This window comes from Euprymna scolopes, chromosome 21, assembly GCF_053919585.1.
Source record: "Euprymna scolopes isolate OS-2025 chromosome 21, ASM5391958v1, whole genome shotgun sequence".
In the NCBI taxonomy this organism is placed as follows: Eukaryota; Metazoa; Mollusca; class Cephalopoda; order Sepiida; family Sepiolidae; genus Euprymna; species Euprymna scolopes.
The window spans coordinates 17970927-17992279 of NC_136502.1; the positions used below are offsets into that span (position 1 = coordinate 17970927).

General features: G+C 35.0%; 2 protein-coding genes across 2 annotated transcripts in view; both read left to right on the forward strand.

Moving 5' to 3' along the window:
- Positions 1-21353, forward strand: part of LOC145243058 (protocadherin Fat 4-like) — a 186939-nt gene that overhangs the window by 91181 nt on the left and 74405 nt on the right. The gene's annotated exons all lie outside the window — the stretch shown is intronic.
- Positions 1-21353, forward strand: part of LOC145242026 (protocadherin beta-15-like) — a 74698-nt gene that overhangs the window by 48816 nt on the left and 4529 nt on the right. The window lies entirely within an intron of this gene.

Below are 21353 nucleotides of genomic sequence, written 5' to 3' on the forward strand. Positions count from 1 at the left end.
TTCTTTAGATTGGTCAGGTAGACGTCGACAGTTTCCCCTGATGCAAACCAAAGTTCAGAGAATTATCTCCAGGCAACAGAAGGGTCCAACCGAATGCTCCATACAATGCTTGTTTTATCTGCTCCATTGTCACCTCATTTCCGAGCTGCTGGTACACGGCATAAGCCCCCTTAGTGAGCCTCAATGGGATGACCATAGCTGGATTCTTAATTTTGCACAACCGGCAAATGCGCTCGGCCTTCTCCAGCCATTCAACCACTGAAGGACCAGCCGGGGACCCATCAAACTCTGGTATCAGCTTCAGGTCGAATCTGTCCATGGTAAAAAATATACGCCGAAATAGCTTGTTGTTGCAAAGAAAGAAAAAGAGTACACAAAACCTCAGCTCGCTGCAGCAGTGTCGTCCGTCGGTACTTTCCGTAGACTCGTTATCACGTCTCTCCCATCTGCTCCAGTGGCCTGTTTTTATAAAAGACAGAGTCCTCCAAATTTGCATATGTGCGCAAGAGCACGAGATTCGTTAAGACTGCATTGTTATATAAGGCCACAGGCGCCATCTTGGACCCTTTTCAGCATCATGACGCTGTGTCGGCAAAGCGCACACCTAGGCCGTTTAAGAGGTAAGCCTGCGTTCCCACAATTTTCGCCAAATAAATTTTTTTTTCCCCAGGAAAATTAAAAAACAAGCAGCTGACTAATTTTAACGTCTGTAAACTGTCAATTATAGAATGTATAAAAAAAAAACTTTAAAATAGATTAAATCGTAAATATAAGTTTTGTTTTTGTTTGAAAACGATTCGAACTTGCAATGAAAAATACAAAAGGGATTTACAGTTTTATTTTTGTTTGCATATTTTAAACACGAAAAAATTGTCAATTAAAAAAAAAAAAAAAAAGCTTTCATGGCTTTGTTTTTATTTATGCATGAGCAGAGTTTTTACAACCGGAAGCTGTAAACCAGATGGATGGTTTCATGGTTTCAACGCCTAAGCGAAACGATTTGGATTTTATAATATAACTAGACTATTTGTGACCCGGTGGGTCAGTATATGTTATGGCTAACTATGGAATAGTGAATATGTTATGGCAAAAATATGTGCGTTTGCACGTACAACAATGACCACCACTTTTAACAAAAGATTGTATTGCTTAATATCCGGAAAACTACTTATTTATGGGAAATTAGAATGTGACAGTCGTCATTTTAAAGGAAAATGTTAAGGTGGAAACCAAGTAAAAATTTACCAAAACTTCTATTTTTGTATTTACTTAATAAAAAAAAGCTACATTATAAACAGTGTAAACAAAAAAGTGCGACTTTTAATGGAAGCACTTATCACAAGTAAACAGCCATAACTTTTGCCGTCGCTGTTGGATATGTCCGGAACGCATTGCCCCGCTTTACCAAACTTCACAAGGAAGATGTAAGGATCGCTCTCTGGTGTCAATGCTGCCTTTTTCTATTGCAGTCGTCGGGGATTCATGGAGTATGTCAGAGAAGTAACAGCTCGCATCAACGCCGAGTGCCCGTTCTTCGACGCTATTTATGTTATTGACAATGTCGATCCGTTGCTATTTAGGGAGAAAAGAATGTTTTTTCTAACTATCCTGGCAGTGGCAAGAATGGTAACATGTCACATGTCTCCAAAAGGTCTACAAGGGGACATCTGTTTCGGATCGTGATCTGGTTGTTTACTTTAAATATCTGCTTAATGTGAAACTCAGACGTGATTGAAGGAGGTTGCCTCTAGTGAATTTCGATAGATGGGTGCACAACATTAGTTTGTGCATCCGTCGTGGAACCAGGTATGAATATTTGTTTTCTCTGTGAACATGGCATACACGGTCCTGGGTTCTTCGGAACCCATCCCACAGAATTAGACTAGCATAGTCATAAAAAGACTTAGTCGGTGGTACAAATGAGATCCCGGTTCTTTGTTTTTTGGTACTAGAGAGCCTCCAAAGATGCTCGACGCCCACATTTCTTTTGCTTAGTCTTCCCTCAGTTATAATTTCTCGGCGGTCACCCCCCCCCACACACACCATATCCATCCCCAATTTTTTCACCCCATCCCCCACTATTAGTACCCAGACCCAATTAGAGAGCATCCTGCTTGTTTTTGGTTTCTCGGAAAACACTGGGCCTAGACAACGGCCGGGAGGGACCTTACTAACATACTCCAATAGGCATTTTATTTGGTTTATACATTTATTTTGGGGGACTTTTTCTAGTTCTTCTAGGCACCGCCAAAACTGGGGGGGGGGGGAGGGCAGGTAAGTACTTTTTGACGGACCGTCTTTTTAAAAATCTACCAAAGATCAGGTAATTATCCGATCAATACAAAATTTTCAGCGATTATTAAGAGAAGAATGAACTTTATAACAGCGTACTTATTTTTCATAAATGATATTTATATATATATATATATATATATATATATATATATATATATATATATATATATATATATATATATATATTTGCTTACAAAACCCCCTTGTTTTGAGGGGGTACAAATATGCTTAAAATAATCATCTGAAACTGAACACAACATATTGTGTTGTTGTAAGGGACAGAATTATAGATTAAAAAAATAAATAAATAAATTGTTTGCATACCTTATTTTGACGTCTGAATATCAGAACTTCGATTGTGTTTAATTATCCCGCTTTTGAGTTTTGAAGTGTGAAATTCGGTGAATATGTTAAGTAAAATAATTAATTTAAGTTAAGCAAAACAAAAAAATTTTTTTGTAATATTTATACGAAAAAAGCCATTTTAAAATCTTTGATAAATAAATGATTTTTTTTTCGTGAGCCGAATAATGCATGACCATTATTAAACAGGGCATGCTTTGAAGAATCGATACAAAAAAAAAATTCGATAAATATTGTGCCCTTTGTGTTAAAAATAGCATCATTTTTTTCGATCCCGTTTGAAAACGTTTGCCGCCCTTCGACTACGGTGGACCAAACGCGCTGAAATAATTTTTTTTTATTCTGCTTTAAATTACCCCCCCCCCATTTAGGGGAGCCTGGCCCCCACACACATACACATTAAAACCAAACTCATACAAATGGTCACCCATCTGGTACTGGCCAGCCTCAGCGTTAATAATACATTGAAATTTTCATCACTGAAAAATAAGTTTTTTTTTTTTGCCTGTTTGGTCTTCCATAGTTTGCTTTTTATCAAATACAAGCGTAAACATTATCGATCTAGACTCTAGATCGACGCGAAGTAACTGGTTGCCTATATGAATAAGTGGAATTATTTGAAATCCAGGTACTTATATTATAATATTTTTGCATATTATCATAGAAAATCATCCTAAATCTTAGTTAGACAACAAATAAATAAATTAATTATTTCAAAAACCTTTCTTTTTTTGTAATATTTATGTACGTTTTTTCTGCAAGACAAAAAATGTCAATTGTTAACTTTTTGGGAAAATTTAACATTTAAAATTTAATTAAAAATAGTAGAAAAAGTTTTACGTTATTCTATTTTCTATATAATAAAATTCAGGGGTTTATCTTTCTAGAAAAAAAAAGTTACTCAGAAATAATGGATTTTAATAAATGTAATTTCGTTTTAAAAAAACAACAACTTTATTTTTCGGCCATTTTTGGCGGTGCCTAAGTTCTTCCTGTTCGTCATCATTCATTGTAAATACATTCAGCGGACTTCATTCCATAAAATTTAAGACATTTTACTTACCAATGAACTTTCTTCAAACATTTGTTCCAATAATAAAAAAATAAAATATACACACATATACATATTTATTATACTTTTGTAAAAACCTTTTGGGGGATTCATTAAGTAAGATGAACCCCATGGTGTGAATGCAGTATTGTAGTGAAAGGTGCGGACTAAGAGTAATCTCAAGTTTCGTAGACTTGAGAAAGACCCTCGACCCCCCATAAGTTTGTTATTTGAATTTTTACATAGTATTGTGTTTTTAATTGTACTTTTTCAGAAAATAAACTAAATAATTAGAATCATTTTAATTTTTCATTTTAAAAGAAACAACAACAAAAAAGCTGATATTTGAATGTTTTTCCAGGCAAACAATTCAATTTATCTGTTCCAAATCTAATATTTTTGTTATTAATGTTTCTGTAATGTTAAAAGTTTTGTTTGTTTTATTGTCTTAAATTATAGTATGAAAAAATGAATTAAAGAAGTTTTAAACTGCTAAAAAAAATAAAAAATAAATAAATAAATAGATAAACGAAAGCTTTTTTTTTTAAATTAAAGAATCATACTAAAAACCTGTGGCATTTCCTGAAGAATCTCGAATTGGAATCGAATTGTTTCTTGTAAATAAAAATTGCTTGAAAACGATTCCAACTTGCAATAGAAGTTTATAACATTAGGTAAAAGTGGAATACCTCTAAAAATCAAGTTTTAACAGGCAAGTCTTTAGTTAGTCCTCTGGAGTACTTTTATCTAATGGTATGAACTTTTTTTTTTAATAAAAATTGCTTGAAAATGATTCCAACTTGTAATGAAAAATACTATAGGACTGTGCTAGAGTCACTATTTTGTAAGGGTGTGAGTCGGTGTTCACCAATTCATAATCGGGATCTATCAATTTTTAAGATCGAAGTGGCAGATGCAGAAATCTATAAGAAAGTAATAAAGAATGCAAGAGAGTTGTATGCTCAATCTGTTAAGTTCAAAGTAGCTGAACAGTGGCTTGGTTCCCACCAGTTTTGGCAAATAGCAAACAGAATCCTGAACAGAAGCGTGTGCTCCATCCCAACTATTATCAATGGACCTGAGGTAATCTCGTCAGCATCAGACAAAGCCAAACTCTTTGTCAAGAACTTTGCAGCTAATTCTACCCTTTGCGATCAAGGCCGCCAACCCCCAAAATTTCCTCCTGTATCAGAAAACACGCTATGTGATATACGTATATCTGTACGTGATGTTGCCAAGCTAATCAAAAACCTTGATTCCAGTAAAGCAACTGGCCCTGACGGTATTCCAATTATAGTACTCAAAAAACTTCAACCTGAACTAGCGCCCATACTTACAAAACTGTTTAAATGTTGTCGTAAGGAGAATAGTTTCCCATCTCCCTGGAAAATTTCATCAGTATGCCCTCTATTTAAGAATTCAGGTGATCGCTCATCCCCCTCTCAGTACAGGCCAATAAGTCTCCTGTGCATCATGAGTAAGTTGCTGGAATCTGTGTTAAATACAGAAGTAATCAACCATCTCAACAAAAATAACCTTCTTAGTGACACTCAATATGGTTTCCGTTCTGCTAGATCTACAGCAGATGTGCTTACAGTTATATCTCATAGGATTAGCAAATCTCTCGACGGAGGCAACCTTTCTAGGGCAATTGCTCTTGACATATCTAAGGCCTTTGATAGGGTATGGCATAAAGGTTTACTTCATAAGATCTCTAGCTATGGTATTGCTGGAAATGTCTTCTCAATTATTAAATCATTTCTTTCTGATAGGTTCATAAGAGTAGTAGTTGAGGGGCAAAAATCAGAAGCTCACAGTATTAATGCCAGTGTCCCTCAGGGGTCCATCCTGGGCCCAACTCTTTTCCTGATCTACATTAATGATCTTCCAAATCACATCCTTACATCATTTGTAGACATTTATGCTGACGACACTACCATTTATGGTAGCACATCTAAGACAGTAAACGACCAAGTTCTCTCCAATTCTCTCTCCTCTGATCTTGAGCACGTAGTAAAATGGGGTAAGGAGTGGCTGGTTACTTTTAATGCATCTAAAACCAAGCTTCTCTCTTTACATCATCAACATTCTGATCCACATCTGGCATCAATTGAAATGAATGGCTCTCGTCTTCAGGAGGCCTCAAGTTTTGACAAGCTTCTTGGCTTGACCATTACTCCTGATCTTAAATGGAACACGTACATCAAGTCTGTTGCCAAGGTCGCTGGAAAAATGGTGGGATCTTTCTATCGATCTGGTAGATATCTCACTGCTGATGCTATATAAGAGCCAGGTACGTCCAAGGATGGAATACTGTTGCCACATCTGGGCAGGAGCTGCTAGAAAGGACTTGGCCTGCCTTGATAGAGTTCAAAATAGACTTCGTAGCCTCGTAGGAGATGTCCTTTTCTCTTCCTTGCAACCTCTATCTCACAGAAGAGATGTTGCGAGTTTGTCTCTGATGTATCGTTATTTTCATGGAAAGTGTTCGACTGAGCTTCAATCTATGGTCCCCCCCTCGCCAAACTTTCACAAGAAACACTCGTCTAGCTGTAAACACTATCAATAATTCCCCCCACTCTTTATCTGTGCCTAAACCTAAACGTAGATTCCATGAACAAGGCTTCTTTCTTAGAACTGCACGCCTGTGGAATTGTCTTCCGTTTTCCTGCTTTCTGGCTGACTACAATATGGTTGTCTTCAAGTTTAACGTAAATAAGTTCTTGATGAGCCGTTTCATATAAGTTATCAAATTTACCAAATTTTCATTACTAATGATTACTATATTGTCCAATTTCTACTGTACACTCTTTAACCCTTATCCTTGAGTGGCCTCTTGGCCTTGATAATGTGGTGATGCTTATGTAAAAAAAAAAAAAAAGTCAAAAGTAGTAGAGTATCCACAGGACCGTTAAAGGTAAATTTAACAATTTCCGATTTGCAAAAGGCTTCCATCAAACCACCTCCTCACATACATGAAAATAAAAACGTGAATAACTTCGGGAAAAACAACGACACCCGACAATGAACTCGGGATTGCTATACTGAAATGAAATAACGTTGACGTTTTTAAAAACATTAATTCAAATCGTTCCAACATTAAGGTTTTTGTAACGAGTGTTGATTAAGCAGGCTTAGCGAAATGAGTGTCTGGCGAAAAGTGCATGAAGTTTAAGGTTACTGATTTCTATGAACAGAGGAGATCACGTGGTTATTTGAGGGAAAAAGAAAATCATTAAACCACGTAAGCATCATGCGTGTGTAGTGTGTTCATCACATAAGAAAATAGTTCGAAATAAGACTGTTGAAAAGAAATAATTTTCTTTTGCTGTGGTGATTTTCCATGATGGGTGTTGTTGAAGAGAAAACTGGTTTGATTTTGTCTGTAGCGCGCGTAAAGTCTAGACAAGGGATTTTAATGTCTTCCTTTTGACAAAGTTTCTTAGATACATGTGAGGCTGGAGAAATCTGAAGAAAACTGATTTGATTTTCGCGGGCGAAACCATATATACGGGTGTTCTGGAACATTTAAGTCTCTTTGTTGTACTGCGCGTGGAGCGCAATGTAGTTCTTTTATCGCATGTGTGTAGATGGGAAAATTACGTCGTTGTAATCTTGCGCGTTCTGATATCTGTGGGCGTTGAAACGGTGGATTGCTAACGTGAAAATGCCTCTGCCGAAAATTTGTTCCGACCGTATGTAGCGGTCGCTACAATATAAATAAAATTTGTAAAATGCCGATGATAAAAAAAAAAAAAAGCAGAAGGGATTCAGTTTTGCTTTTATTTGCATATTTTAAACTCGAAAAATTGTCGATCAAAAAAAAAAAAGTTTTCATGGCTTGTTAGAAATCATTTAAAGGTTATTCTCTGACTTGTACAGTAAAGGAAGAAATTTGTTTTTAGAACAATTATATTTGGATAAAGAGTAGCGAAAAACCAACAAACATGTACTACGGTGTGGGTTTCTAAAAACGGTTGTTCTGGAAGATGTTCCTTTGATTAAGTAAGTCTGTTTAGCAGAAGGGGTGAGGTAAATTAATCTCCGCCCATATATGAGTTTCTTCACTTGAAAGTTCCTTTTTATTTGAGATAATTACTCTCAAGTAAAGTGTGCATAAATTACAATCAACTCACATATGCAAATTACCAAGAACGATTCAGAAACTTTCCAACAGGCTTTGTTTTTATTTAATTATTTATTTGATTATGCATAAGCAGAATTTTTTAAAACCGAAGTTGTAAACTGGAATCACGGTTTCAACACCCAAACAAGACTTTTTGAGTTTTATAATATAATTAGCAGACCGCCTGGCATTGCCCGGTCGTAAAATACTTTTGATTAATGCCAATTTCGTATTTATTATTATATTATATTGGACCCAATAGATAGTAATGATTTAAAAAGTAAAAAAAAAAAATGACTCGTGCGCCACCAACGAGAATTAAAGCCAAAACTTTTAGCTTACAATTTACTTTTTCCTTTGATGTTAATGCCTGACCTATGAAGACATGTTTGCAGCAAGGCTAAAAATTAAAACATGAACCAATAGCTATTATGTTATGCATGCATATTCGTAATGCCATCGTTCGACCTTCATCTGGCAAATTCCATTTTTTTTTCATTTTCACACTTTTGCACCAATTTGCCCCTGCTAAAACCCAAATATAAAGTTTTGTATGCGTTTGAATACCCTATATATAAAGTTTCATGTCTGTAGACCAAAACCTGACAGAGTAGTTTGGTAGGAAAATTTTTTTAAACAAATATATATATATATGCATACATAAATATATATAGAAAGAGGTTTGTGTTTACTATAACCTTTTTATGCAAATACTACACAAGTATAAATCATGTAGAATATCTGCATGCATATAATTACACGTAATAGTTAACTAAAGATGATCATCCCATAAGAAAACGGAAAAAAACTAATGAGGAAAAGATCATGCAAATTAGCTAGATTTTTTTTTTTTTTTTGCAGAGCAATTGAATTCCTCTGCAAATTCCACAACTCATATATAACAAAGTTGTATTTTCTTTTTAAATAAATATAAAAAAGGGATTTTATTCATTTATTATTTAGTTTCACGACGTTTCAGCCAACTAATATGCTGGCCTCCATCAGGTGGTAACTGCGATGGGATAGGAACTCCGAATCTCCTAAGTGCATCCTCAGCAATTACTGCCTTCCGTAGTTGTTGTCATCTTACCACGTTTTGGCCAAAGAAGCCTTTGGCCGGCTTTGGGTAGGATTGAAACCGCTATCTTCAGACAATGCTCACCTGGAACCGTAGAGATTCGTCTCTATCCACTAGGCCACGGGACCCGAAGGGTGATCAAGGTTGGACTTTTTAGTCTTATAAATTCACGTTTTATATCTGAACTTCCATGTTGGTTCCGTACTGAATGGCATATATATTATTTAGTTGGAATTCATTATTGAAACGTGGTGAGACAACAACAACTATGGAAGACAGTAATTGCTGAGGATGCAGTAAGGAGATTCAGAGTTCCTATCCTGTCACAGTTACCACTTGACAAAGGCCAAGGGAATAGTTGGCCAAAACGTCATGAAAAACTAAAAAAAAGATGAGGATAATAATCCACAATAAATAAATTAATAAATAATACTCCTCTCAATAATAAAAATTAAGCTGAAATATAAATTTTAAATGATAAAGTAAACCTATTTAGATAAAAAAGAAAGCTCTACCCGATTAAGAGGAGCAAAGAAAAGAATAAGTTAAGATAAAAAGTCAATTTGATTAGGAACTTTATTATAATATCAAGTCAATAAGGGTTACAGAAAGAGGAATAGTGGAGAAGAGGTTTCTTCCTTATTCCTCTTTCTGTAACCCTTACTGACTTGATAATGTAATAAAGTTGCTATGCAAATTTACTTTTTATCTTCTTAACTCATATTTATACAAACATATGTACGTAACTTGTAAAAAAATATATATTTATAATGTATATCTCCATATATAATATTTTGATTGCAGAAATTCCTCTCTGAACCAAAGTACTGTAGGTTTGCAATAACAGATGCCACATACAAATGTATTATGCCTAGACTATTAGTCACTATCCTATCTAACTTTAGAATGGCATTTTAGACACATTTAGTCATTATAATAAATGCATCCTAGGAGCAACACTATCACAATCGTATAATCTTAAGGCTCTAACCTTTAATCTTAACCAGAAATTTACAGTTTAAATATTTCAAAATCTCCTTATATATGATTTTGAAGCCTTTAAACTGTCAATTTCCGACTATTATCAAAGTGTGTGTGTGTAAGAGAGAGAGAAAGAGAGAGAGAGAGAGAGAGAGAGAGAGAGAGAGAGAGAGAGAGAGAGAGAGAGCGATATGAATCAATCTGATACTTGCATTAACTAGACTGAGCCCCATAACGCGTGGCTGGGTACAGCTAATATTCTATAAAGGTTTTTTCTAAATTGCCCCAATAAGTTAAGCTCAATAATAATGGATTTACACTTTCAGAGCATATATATATATATATATTGTAAACATTCCAAAGCCGTAGATGCATTTATTTCACATTCATATTGTTTTATTGCTGATAATGATATCAATCATATGAAACAATATGAATGTGAAATGTTTAGAGAGAGTAAATATGACATATTATAGTAATATCCAACATTTTTCTGCAATATTAAAAAGATCATAGCATCTCTAATACGGTATCTCTTTGCTTTGCTCAAAAAAAGAAAAAAGATGATTGTTTCATATTGACATTCAATTTTAAGCATTTATATTAAGCAGTACATTTAAATGAATTTATTCCGTTTCATTTAAATATTAATATTGTCGGATTTTATTAGGTCTTTTTCAACGGCTTTATTTGTGGCACTGAATGATATTTCCTTAAAAGATAACTATTATAATATGACCAGTACAACATATTCTACATAACAAATATTAAGTTAATGCCTAAAAAAAAAAGTAGTATATTGCATGTGTGAAATTACGTTAAGAAATATATTGGTGGATGCATTTTTATTTATTATACTCGAAGAGACGAAATTTATTTGTTAGCTTGTCAGTTATAGAAATTGATATATGGTGGGGGGGGTAGGTCTTCAGAAATATTATTAAGAGTAACTTCAATCAATATATAATATTGAAAATAAAATTAAAGTTTCTAATGCATTATAGATAGCCAGTTTGTTATTACATTTTTTTTAAAAGTGACATGAGGTACGAACCTCGCATTTAGTGCCAGTTTTTATCACATTATGCCCTAAATATCTTGACTTTTTCAAAGTTTAAAATTTATCCTTTTCTCGGAGGCCAATTCTCCTATTTTTCTCATATATACGAACGAATGTTCTACCCGTCGAATACTTTCATTATCATCTTTCATTTAAATCAAATCGATTGATTGCCTGCTCTAGTCGGGGACCAATCCTGGTTCACCGGGAGAACACTTCACATACCTCCCTGCAGTGATTTAGTCTACAATACCTTGTAGTCGTCATTGCACTGTAGAGAACTTACTGTTAATTTTATAAAATTATTTTTCGATACTTATCAAAGGCATTCTAATGCAAAACCTATCTAAGAACATTCCCAGACACATAAAGTACATTTGTTAGAAATTAAAAAAACATTCCCAGACACATAAAGTACATTTGTTAGAAATTAAAAAAAAAATCAGCTCAGCATTTCGAAGTTCATAGGGAACGAATTCAAACATACACACAAAGTACCTTTTATCTATAAGTAAAGATAATGATAATAACACCAAGTACAATAATCATTACCATCATCATTAGCTGATACTTATAATGTATAGTGTTTTAAAGTTTATTCCAACCATTATTTTACTCAATCGTTTAAATGCCTTAGGTCCAAACCCAGAATAAAATACTAAGACAGAATAGTTTTATCACATAGTGATGAATAACATATTAAAAGTCCTGAAGTTTCCACTATCCATTAAAATGTTCATGAAATGAAAACTAATTATTATAGATGAGGCTTTCCAATTTTTTGGTCCCCTGACAAAAGGAGGGTTGAGCTGTAAATTAACCCTTGTCCATTCGTCCGGTTCGTCCATTCGTCTATCAGCACTTTTTTCAATAACTACTTTTTTTAATTTTGCACAAACATTAAACATCATATCAGTGAAAAAGTAACAGAACGGATTTTTCGGGAAAACTCTGGTTGCCCCCTTAGGGATGCCTTTCGAGTTAAAATGGCTAAAATTGACACTTTTGTGCTTATTAAAAAAAATTGATGCCTTGGATTTTTATAAAACTTTCTGAAAAGTTGTAACTAACTGATTTCTATATAATTTTGTTTGTCTATACTTCATGATAACTCTTGGGTGTGACCCAGGGGCTCTTTTAAGCCTAATAAAAACACTCCATTTTTGGGACTATTTTACCATATTTGTCCAAAATTTTCTCTGTATGTCTATTTAGCAGTTTTGCACAGTCCTGAACTCAAATTTAAATATGTTAAGGCCTTGGGGACTTTTGGGGCTAAATAGGGGAGGGGACAAATGATAGAATTAGTCATTTCTTTTTTGCATAGTGCAGAATTCAAATTTAGATATGTTAAGGTCTAAAACTGCACCGTTTGTTCATTTTCACCAGGATTTGATGTTCCCTGGGGACTTTTGGGGCTAAATGTGGGTGGGCAAATGTTACTCTTAGTCATTTTTTTATGCTTTGTTCACTGTGCACTCACGGGGGACCATGCATGCTTCACTTGCTTTAACAGTGATTTAAGTGTGATCAAGTATGCACTAAGAATTGACCACAATCCTTCAGCAGGATTATGCGCAGTATTTTCAAGATAGCATCCAAAATAGTTAAAATAAAGAAAAAATAGGGTGTCATTTAAAAAAAAAAAACGATGTACACAAAATATTTTTTACACAAGATATTCTTCCAAATAACACCATTATGAAAAAGCAATAAACTCTAGTTTTGGTACACCAGTTATACTACAATGTCAGAATTCTTAAAATGCTTATAACCTTGTCCCTGTCTCATCGCTGCAGTGTTGCATCCCAGTGCTTGTTTTACAAGTATTTTAATAGAATATACTATGATGAACTCATTGCATTTGTACTCTCTTGTACCTGTTACCTGCTTCCCTGACTGTATTGACATGCAGAAGTTTAAATGTAACGTAAACTGACATCTTGCTCACCTCCCCTAAACATGGTACCAAATAGTAGCCCCTTACGTCCAAGTGGTGATGTGCCTAGTTGGGGGTAATTCATCCTAAACAACTTTACTATGGGTATTCAATAGTCCGATTACTATTTTTAAGAAGGAGTCCACATGTTTTTTCTTTTTTTTTCAAATTCGATGAGCTTTTTTTTCTTCATGATTTTTTTAAATTATTTATTTATTTTTATATAGTGAGAAACAACATTTTAAAAGTCTTGAAAATTCCAGCATGGGCTTTTTCAATATGGTGTCTAGATGTTTCAACATGTTTTAATCGTATTTTATGTGATTGAGAACAAGAAAGTTAATCACAATCCAATGAGAACACCCGTCTGGCTGAAACTACTGTCAATAATTTTCCCCACTCTTTATCTGTGCCTAAATCCAAACGTAGATTCCATGAGCAAAGCTTCTTTCTTAGAACTGCACGCCAGTGGAACTCTCTGCCGCTTGCCTGTTTCCCACCTGACTACAAGTTGGACGTCTTCAAGTCCAACATAAACAAACTCCTGACAAACCGCCCCCTTAAGTAAGACACTCTATCAAAACCCCCAATAATAATGATCACTACAATACTATCTCATTGATTACTGTACACGCAATAACCCTTATCCCTGAGTGGCCTTCGGGCCTTGATAAGTGGTGACCCCCATGTAAAAAAAAAAAAAAAAAAACTTCTTGAAAAGTAATATTTTCAAAATAATGTCCAGTATGATTGATAGAAAATTTTTAATGCTCATCATCGTATACAGATTAAGGTCTGTTTTACATTCTGACATGTAAAAAACTGACTTCTAATCTAACCTAGCTCTGTACAGGTTTTATCCTCTTTTTTTCAAGTCTATTTTTATCACTTCTTCCCATATTTTCCTTAAGCTTCCTCTGTGAACTGGACCTACTATCTTGTTCTACGTCTACTAACCCAGGAATTCTCTCATTCTTTCAATGTGGCCACACCATCAAAGTCTCTTGCTCCACACACATCTCTCTATACTGTCAAGATTAAATTTTCCTCTGAGATAATCCCAACTGTCTGTCTTTAGGACTTACATTATATACCCATTTTGTCATTCTTATATTATTTCTCTGCATGCAACACATACCCTCAACCCTCACTTATTAGGTTTCACTTTGATAGAGGCTAATATCTTAATGTATCGTTTTCAAGATTGTTCAAAGCCCAATTAATATTTCATCAAATTACTTGCAACACTGAAAACGTATACAAAAATGGATATATTTATCCAGCATAAATTAGAATTAGCTCCACAGTCTCCATCTCTTATAGATAGATGAACAGATGATTAAAACAAGCCAGTGTTCTTTTGCATTATAATTCTAACATAACGTCTTCACTTTCTAAAGGAGGATCATCTCTGCAAAAGTTGTCTGTAACCCAGTAGACGAATTTTAACTAAATAAATATATATATAGTCAGCGCATGCTAACTAATTTCATCGTGTTGTCTAATAGCAGTGATAGTAATATGGGTTGCCATGATGTGACGTTGAATATTGACCGTAGTAAGAGTTGTAGTATTGTCTTTCTATCTACAGTAGTCCCCAGTGTATAAGTGAACATAGCACATTAATATTTTAATGATTTAATAGTATGTTTTTTAGTTTTAGTTTTCTTTAAATTCCTCTTTAAAGAATTATTGAAATCGGTATATTACAAGTTTCCCCAGTATATTCCCCATAAGGTTAGAGAAAATGTACTTTAAAAACATGTCTGCCTTGTTTTACCGGCAGAACCAAAGAGCAAGTGATTAGTCTTTCTTCTTTTTTTTTTTTTTTTTTGCCATATCTCACTATTTTACATCAATGTTATGGTATAATTCCTGATGATGTTGCATGTCATTAATAGAGAACATTTGATGCATTCTGTAGTATGGCCTAATACCATGCCATGCTAGCGGGTTGAACCAGCTTCCTCAAAAGGAGGAAGTGTCAGAGAATTATTAAATTCATAAGCGATCCCTAGTCGCATGTATAAGCCCACAACATATCAAGATATTTGTAATGTTTACACAACATATGTAATCAAACATCATTGTGATGCCGAATTGTGTTGTATGGTTATGATACATTTCCAACCATCAACTCAGCAGAGGAAAACAGGAGAGCAAAAACAGAAATTATGTTGATATTCATTCATTTATTCATTTGACATTGATTTCTCTAATGTATTTCCAGTTAAAATTCTTTCTACAAAGATATTGAGTATTTACAGGGGGAGGGGGAGGGCATGTTAAGGTTTCCAACATCTTAAGTGAAGGTGTTTCTGTGGGACAAACTGATTTTAACTTGGCACACTCTGGTTATCAGTCCCTGTTGTTCACCACTTAGCCACCGTCACCTTCACTGTTGATATCGTAGTTAGACCTACGTTACAAACAGACACAAATCAGAATATATTCCAAGAGAAAAACTGTAACCTCAGTCAGTAATTAGTGTCAGATCTTATGTTCGATGGAATTACTACAAAAATAAATAATCAGATGCTGATAAATTATTAGTTTCAACAATACTTGATGTGGTCACTCCTAATAAAAAACAACCAGTGATAGTTGATGGAACATATTAATTTATAATTTCATTATTAACATATTCATGAGTGCAGAGTAGTTAAAAATTAAGACACGCTTAAGTTGTTGTTATCAGCAGTCGCATTGATGTTGTTGTGGTTGTTTATTTTTTATTATTTTTTTTTTGTTGTTTTTTTTTTTGCTAGGCTTTACAGTCAACTCGCTAATTTCATTTTGCTAAAATTTGCATTCCATTTTTTTTTTACATGGGGGTCACCACTTATCAAGGCCCGAAGACCACTCAGGGATAAGGGTTATTGCGTGTACAGTAATCAATGAGATAGTATTGTAGTAATCATTAGTATTGGCGGTTTTGATAGAGTGTCTTACTTAAGGGGGCGGTTTGTCAGGAGTTTGTTTAGGTTGGACTTGAAGACGTCCAAGTTGTAGTCAGGTGGGAAACAGGCAAGCGGCAGAGAGTTCCACTGGCGTGCAGTTCTAAGAAAGAAGCTTTGCTCATGGAATCTACGTTTGGATTTAGGCACAAATAAAGAGTGGGGAAAATTATTGACAGTAGTTTCAGCCAGGTGTTTCTCGTGAAAGATTGGCGAGGGGGACGAGGGATTGGAGCTCAGACACGCACCTGCCATGGAAATAACGATAAAGCAAAGACAGGCTCGCAACGTCTCTTCTGTGGGAGAGAGGGTGCAGGGAAGAGAAAAGGGCATCCCCACTAAACCACGAAGTCTATTTTGTACTCTGTCAAGGCAGGATAGGCTGTTTTTAGCAGCTCCTGCCCAGATGTGGCAGCAGTACTCCATCCTTGGACGTACTTGGCTTTTATACAGATAGAGAATTGCATCAGTAGTGTGATATCTTCTGGAGCGGTAGAAGGATCCCACCATTTTCCCAGCGTCCCTGGCAACAGATTTGATTTATGTGTTCCATATCAGATCAGGAGTAAAGGTCAAACCCAGAAGCTTGTCAAAACATGGAGCCTCTCCAAGACCAGAGCCATCCATTTCAATTGATGCCAGATGGGGATCAGAGCGTTGATGATGTAAAGATAGAAGCTTGGTTTTGGATGCATTAAAAGTGACCAGCCACCTCTTCCCCCATTGTACCACGTGCTCAAGATCAGAGGAGAGAGAATTAGAGAGAACTTTGTCATTTATGGCCTTTGATGTGTTGCAGTAGATGGTCGTGTCATCAGCATAGATGTCAACGAATGATTTAAGTATGTTTTGCGAGATCATTGATGTAGATCAGGAAGAGAGTTGGGGCCAGGATGGACCCCTGGGGGACTCCAGCATTAATACTGTGGGCCTCTGATTTCTGCCCATCAACCACTACTCTTATGAACCTATCGGAGAGAAATGATTTAATGATTGAGAAAACATTTCCAGTAATACCATAGCTGGAAATCTTACGAAGTAGGCCCTTATGCCAAACGTTATCGAAGGCCTTTGATATGTCAAGAGCAATTGCCCTGGAAAGGAAACCTTTGTCAAGAGATTCACTAATCCTATGTGATATAACCGTTAGCACATCTGCTGTAGATCTTGCAGAGCAGAAACCATATTGCATGTCACTAAGAAGGTTGTTTCTGCTGAGGTGGTTGACTACTTCTTTATTTAATATGGATTCCAACAACTTACTCATCACACACAGGAGACTTATTGGTCTGTATTGAGAGGGAGATGACTTTTCACCTGAATTCTTAAATACAGGCCATTCCATTTTTTACATCCGTTCACGGTCGCCATCTTGCATACGACTTTTGTCAAGATTGCCAAGGAATGAATGGTTTAAGATTTTTTTTAAATAATAACTTATATGCGTTTTTTAATAACAAACTCCCCCACCTCTCACAAAAGTTGAGGTTCATGTAGAATAAAATATCGAATGCTAAAACATCTTTATCATATTTTCATTAAATCTATAACAATTTGTATTGTGGCCACTGAAGTTTTCAATTTTGAAAATAATTTTAATTTATAGGGAGAAGGATTAAAAAAATAAATTCAACTTCCCAGAAAAAAATCCTTTCCATAGAAAAATCAACAAAAATATTTCAAGAAAATCACTTTTTGCTTAACTACCCGAAAACGCTAGAATAGCTCAAATTTCGAGGTTTAATATTAAATTTACATGTGAAAATACCCCCCCCCCCACCGCCACTCTAAATTCTTAAATTTATTTTTTTGTTTATTTCTTCTCGCCTGGTGGATGATTTTCCAGACTATTTAAGAAAGCAAAAAGGGTGAGAGAAAAAATGAATAAAAAAACGAATAAATGTTACCAAAGGCAAGATAAGTAACTTTTCTACCTAGAAAAAGAATGTATTTAACTTTTATAAAGGAAACAATTCGAACTTTCGCATTACATTAAAATGAAAGTTTAAACATTAAACAAAAATTAAAAAAATATGTCAGTAATTCATTTTCAATTCACGAAACACATTTTGAATGTCTTTAAAATAGGTTTTAAAATATACACTTACATTTTTATATTCGCAAATTTTCAATGTCTTTTGTGTGTCCTCTTAGTGTATGGGAAACTTGAAAGCTAAATTGCCAACTGAATCAAAATATTATTTACAAGAATAATTTCTATTAGTCGCCTGAGATCTTATTGCTTTATATTGGCATCCAAATCCCTCTTCTCTTATTCAGAAATTTTGTTTTGGTAGACACATGAACTGAAATCCAAGAAAAAATGAGCCAACAATCGCAGTTGTATGTGGTAATAATAGGAGTAACAATCTGTTTTCAAAAAAATTGACACTGTGATAAGTATTGACTAAAAATGGATTGCATTTACCTTTTGACTATATCTAGCTTCTAAAAAATATTCAGAATAATTGGATTATTGAAGTTTCTTCTCAATTACTGTTTGATTCTGAAGGCAAAAAGATATAAGAAAAATGAAAAATTGTATACAACATTTATAAAAATTAAAAAAAAACTCAGTTTGTTAAATTATAAAAACTAACTGATGTGGCATTTTACTCAAAACCTGTTGAGTGTTGATCATAACATGACACAAACTATAGAAGCAGTCAAATAGCACCCATTATTAAATGAAGAAAATACCGCAGGAACTCTTCGTTTTATTGAAAAGGTTTCGGAATTTTGGAAAGAAATTTATAGTAACATTAAACAAATAATCCACTGAAAAAAATAATAACAGATTAAAATGATGAAAATTGGAAAAATGACACAGAAAATGAGAAACAAACAAAGCAAAAACATTTAATCAATAACAAGGAATACTAGTTTGGCGTCTAAGCATACACGCAATCGTTTAAGTAATGTTTGTTAATATTTGCTAAGCACTGCTTAGCAAATATTAACAAACATTAGTTAACCTTTATTATGCTTGGTGAATTTAGCACAGACTATTCAGAAAATTAATTTCGAAATGAAGAGGTATATGTTGAATGCAAGCAAGAAATAGGAATATGGTCTATATTTACAAATTATCTAAACAGAAAGAGGGTCTGACACTATTTTTATCGCTACCATAAAATATAATAATGGATGTTGGAGGAGTAAAGGGATTGAGTATAATTATAGAAAAACTGGACTTCTTAGTTCGTTGAAAACATGAAAAAATTATAGCCCATTCACTTAGAATGAGTGATTTATATCAAATTTCTAGAGTAACTGTGATATTGTGGTAACTAATCCCTATTAATCCCTAACTGTGTATAAGACGGATACCATTAAACTTAGTTCGTTGCATAATCTCATAAAAGTCCATACAAAATTGCAACTAGAGCAGCCCAGTAAATTCTGAGAAAAAGGGGAACAGATAAATACACAGACAGACAGACTAAGAAAAATATAATATGAATTGGACGAAATTTATTTTCAGTATGAAAATATGATGGCATGTCATTGAAGGTTTGTTATTCCTACAAAAATGTGTCTGAAGTTAATATATAAGTTTTTGGTATGATATAAACTTCTGTGTAAAAACTTACAGAAATGTATACATACATACATACATACATACATACATATACGTATGCAAACATATACATATATACTGGTATGTATGTGCATACATACATATACATATATATGTATACATACATACATACATACATATATCGTATACATATCATACATAAGTGTAATATTAACTTAAGGCCATCATGGCTATGTAATCCTTAAAATAAATGATAATCCGAAGGAGCTAGCTCAGGAGAGTATGCTGGATGGGGCAAGATTTCTCAAATAAATTCTCACAGGAGATCTTTTGTCAGTAGTGCTGTGTGAGGACGATTGCCCATATTTCATTGAAATGAATAACAAAAATGTTTTTTGTTCGTCAGATAGTGCATATATTTGTCAACATATGTCAAAAAAAGTTTTACTTTTGATCAATTTCTTCGATTTTTTTAATTTTATCCAGCTATTTGATTTATTTTAGTATAATTTAGATGAAGATGGCACAGTTTTCACTCTCTACCTGCCAAGTTCACCGAGTTTACTCATATTCACAAGCAAAATGTTGTATGACACTATTTTCTACTTGTGTTGGCTGTCTATCGGATCCAATAATGACGTTTTTGTTTTGCATTTCATCTATGAATACGGAGGTGGCTCTGCAGTTTCAGCCTAGAGGTACAAAGTCTTGAACAGTGGGGCCATTGCAAGTCAGTTGTGCTGATCACTATTAAGGCTGCAGTGTCTCTCTGGCAGCAGTAAGTTTCTTCAAAATTAGCAGCAGCTCTATAAACTGAGCCTTGCCATTTTAGTTTGTCCATTGCATAACGCTCAAGGTCTTTCGGTTTATTGTAGCACCACTGGAGATTGGCTTTGACTGTGTCCTTATACTGCAGTCTTACACAACCTTGGTTTCGTTTGCCAACCTGAAGCTGCCTGTACATCAGGCGGCATCCAACACTCCTCCATTCAAATCATGTGTTCAACCCATCGAAGTTGGGCTTTGATGATGATGGCCTCTATGCTGGTGAACTTTGCATGGTCAAGGACCTCCAGATTGGTGATATAGTCCTGCCACCTAATTCTCAGGATGGAGTGGAGAGCTCACATGTGAAAAAGCTCCAATCTCTTGATATGCCTGTCCACGTCTCACACCCATAGAGGAGGGAGGGAAGAACCACAGCATTGTAGACTTTCAGTTTTGTAGATAAGTGGATGTTGTGTTCATTGAGCACTCTATTGCAGAGTTTTCTCAATGCTTGACTTGCCTTGCTAATCCTAGTGTTAATTTTTGTCCAAAGAGCCATCACAGGATGGTGTACCCCAGATATTTGAAATGTTCCACATTGGCAAGTGGTGTGTCGTCCATAGTGATGGGAGGGTAGGGGGATTGGAGTGTGGGGCAGGCTGGTAGAGCACCTCTGTCTTTCCAAAACTGATTGTCAGGCCAAAGAGCTTGAATGTCTCAGAGAAACGGTCCAGCATCTGCTGTAAATCTTGTTCTGTGTGAGCCACTAGTGCGCAGTCATTGGCAAAGAGAACCTCTTAAAGGAGAGTTTGCAAGCTCCTTGTCTTTGCAGATAAAGAAGGAACCGTCCAAGTGGTGATGAATGTAAACTCTCCTCTTTAGACCTTGAACAGCATGGGACAGCATACAGGTGGAAAATATGTTAAAGAGGACCGAAGCTAGTACGCAGCCCTGCTGCATGCCATTGTTGATCTAAAAAGCATCCGTTACATTGCCATTGGAGAGAACCCAGCCAGTCGTGCCATCATGGAAGAGCCTGATCATCAACACAAAATTTGGAGGGCACCTGATGCACACAAGGACTGTCTAAAGTGCCTCCCTGTTGACAGTGTCGAAAGCTTTGGTCAGGTCAATGAATACTGAATAGAGGGGCTTGTTTTGTCAATACATTTCTCTTGAAGCTGTCTCACAGCG